At 43.5% G+C, this 3,300-nt stretch overlaps 1 non-coding gene across 1 annotated transcript; it reads right to left on the bottom strand.

Moving 5' to 3' along the window:
- Positions 1-2,813: 2,813 nt before the first annotated feature.
- Positions 2,814-2,920, bottom strand: LOC120274298. The gene has a single exon (XR_005540827.1). It is a non-coding gene; the product is annotated as a small nucleolar RNA R71 (small nucleolar RNA).
- Between the last annotated feature and the right edge of the window lie 380 nt (positions 2,921-3,300).

Below are 3,300 nucleotides of genomic sequence, written 5' to 3'. Positions count from 1 at the left end.
GTCCTTATATATCACACAAGTCTTGTTGAAGAGTTTCACATGTAGAAGTTCATTGATTGATTTGGGCTTAGCTACTTCACAATCAAAGTGTTTTTTTTTAAGCTAACTCTTTTCAAAGCATGCATTTCATAATAGTGATGCGAATCCCATGTGCATTTTTTGAATGGTGGAGCCCGCCTTTAGATTCTTTTCTTTTGTCCACGTACATATGCATGCACACAATAGCATGCTTCTCATTTCATGCTTCTCATCATTTTTGTTTTAATTCCACTTACCATGTTGATAAGTGCTTGTGTGATATTAATGTGAAGCATTCTTTCCTTATGTTGAGCATTACTCTTCTCGGGTTTTTAAACTAATATGTGTGTTTTTATGTTACTTTCGTGCAGGTAGGGTTGTGAGGCCGATTATGAAGGAAAGAAGCCAATGTGGATCATAATGCACCAATTTTGGGGGAAATCTTGCTAAAGTTCAAACGCGAAGACATAGGTCGGGTGTGAGATGCTAGAGTGTGTGCCAACCTCCTCGTATTCGAGTTGGCACATCCATTTGGAGGGGCACAAGGGCAGTCACACTCGAGCATTCCGACTTATGCACATAGAACAAGATCTCCACCAACTTGTCTATCATTGAAGAAGCAAGTGATCCACGACGTGAACATGTGCCCGTTTGCGTTACCCCGATGAAAGCATGGATTCGGGAAGCTATTCAGGCCGGATATTGTAGCAGATCACTGTAGCACCGCTGTTCACAGCCGGCCGAGAAAATAGGAATTCAGAGAACCCAGACGGGTATGTGGAAATTATCCACGCCCGTGTGGAAATTCCACATGGGCGTGTGAAAAATCCACAGGCCCGTGTGGTCACCCGATTCCAGCCCTATTTAAAACCGATTCAGCCCCGATTTTAGCATTCTTTTCTCCATCTTTTCCCCAACTTGAGAGAGGGTTTCAGCTAGGGTTTTGAGAGGTATTGGCTAAGGTTTTGGAGAAATTCTACGGCTCCGACATAGTCATTCCTTAGGAAGAAGGTTGGTAGGGGAGCTTCCGTTGAGGCGTATCCTATACCAGACAAGGGAATCCTTGGACGACGAGTAGAGGACTTTTCACAAGACCATCGGCACGACTATCGAGGGGGTTTCTCTATGGATTCATTGCTTTTACATTCTATTTCTTTGATTGTACTTAGCTCCATGGAGAGCTAAACCCCTAGTGGGTACTTGGGTATTTGTGAACCCTAGAAAGTATTTGTTTCATTGAATCTCTTTATTATGCTTTCAATTAATTGATGTTTGTTGTGAGTTCCAACCTTGAATGCTTGATTATATAAACATTTCCCCTAGAGTGACACTAGGATTAAGAGTTCTTGTTGGTAACCTTGTGAGTGAGTGACACACCACGAGCGTTAGACAAAGCTAGGTTGGAGAGGGTTGAGAGGGTGAGTCGAGAGGTACAGGAGCGTTCCCTTTCCCCTCCGGCGTGATAGATTCTACCTCCGTTCCTCGAGTTCTTTATGGCTATAATAGAGTGAATGGTCTAAGGGATGATCCTCCGCTGAGGTTTAGTTACGCGTGCAACGGAGTGAAGCGGTGAGGTGATCTTAGTATCTAGGGCTTAATCGTGGTTAGGGACCTTCCACCTGGACCAAAGGGTTAGGTCTATAATTAGGAAGAGATTTATCACTTGGAATCCCTAGAGCTCATTGCAACTCTATTCAAGTGCGAGGTTGAGAGGTTATCTAATTTCTCCTCCGGGACACGTATAGAGTTAGGCATAGTTGACCTTAGATTTGGGACTATGTATTTAAGGATTTTCACGACTCACCATTGCATTGATTAGGTGATTAGGAAGCATAATAGAGGGTTCTTGCACTTGAAACGATTGTCAGAGGCGGAGCATTATCCGAGTACCCCATCTTTATCGATTGTCTTACCTCCTCCTTTACTCGTGCTCTCTTACTTGTTGTTTTTACTTTTGAGAATTGAATCATTGTCACACTTATCACCACTGATCTTTCACATAGCTAAGAAGTGGATTAAGTGTTTTTATTCCCTACTCCATGTGGATTCGATACCCGCTCATCCGGGATTATTACTTCGACAAACCCGTGCACTTGCAGGATATACTCAAGGGGACCTTGTCAAGTTTTTGGCGCCGTTGCCGGGGAGTAGGCGTTTAGAGATACTTTGCACTTTGTTTTCTTACCTATTTCACCATACATTCTATTTCATATCTTCTTATTCTATCATCGTTCTAATTTCTTTTTCTTTCTTTTTGGGTGCAGCTCCAGGTTATGACCCGAGGGAATCCCTCAATATTGATTGAAGGAGATCCTGAGCTTGAACGTACACTTAGAAGAAAAGAGAAAGAGCATGTGCAAGAACAGTCTAATTTAGCTGATTTGGAAGTGGAAGGATATGAGAACATGGCATAATAGAATAAGCAACAGCGGACATTATCTGATTATGCCAGACCTTCAGTGTTGGGGACACAATCGAGCATTGTGCGTCCCCTGGTTACAACTCAGAACTTTGAGTTGAAGCCGCCATTCATCCACATGTTGCAGCAATCCGCACAGTTCAACGGTTTAGCCGATGAGGATCCAAACAGTCATATAGAGAGTTTTCTCTAGGTGTGTGATATGCTGAAGATAAACAGAGTGACGGATGATGACATCAAGTTGAGAGCCTTCCCATTTTCCCTAAAGGGGAGAGCGAAGCAGTGGCTACACTCATTACCTAGAGCATCATTTACCACATGGGAGGAGATGGTAGAAGCTTTTCTTGCCCGTTATTTCCCTCCCGGACAATCTGCAAAGTTGAGGAATGAGATTTTGTCCTTTGTTCAGTTGGAATTGGAGTCTCTATTTGAGACATGGGAAAGGTTCAAGGAACTCCTCAAAAAGTGCCCGCAACACAGATTTCCGGAGTGGATGATTGTTCAGACCTTTTACAACGGTTTGAATCCGAGTACAAGGCAACTCTTGGATGTGGTAGCAGGAGGTACCTTAGGTAGTAAGACCCCAGATGAGGCCCGTCAGTTAATTGAAGAAATGGGGCTAAACAGCTACCAATGGAATGCTAGGGAGAAAAAAAGATGGCCGATCTCCATGAAATAGATGCGGTAACTTCATTGGCTGCTCAAGTGGAAAATTTGAGTAAGAAGTTAGATCTTCTAACTTCAAATAGAGTGGCAGCCGTGACTAATTGCACCGGGTGTGGTGGAGGACATGCTCCCTCCGATTGCCCGATCTCTATCGATATGTACAGCGGAGAGCTCACATTGAGAGTTGGAGATGACAA

The sequence above is a fragment of the Dioscorea cayenensis genome, chromosome 12 (assembly GCF_009730915.1).
Source record: "Dioscorea cayenensis subsp. rotundata cultivar TDr96_F1 chromosome 12, TDr96_F1_v2_PseudoChromosome.rev07_lg8_w22 25.fasta, whole genome shotgun sequence".
Lineage (NCBI taxonomy): Eukaryota > Viridiplantae > Streptophyta > Magnoliopsida > Dioscoreales > Dioscoreaceae > Dioscorea > Dioscorea cayenensis.
The sequence above is the reverse complement of the archived record's forward strand: the minus strand, read 5'-3'. Positions and strand labels throughout refer to the sequence as shown.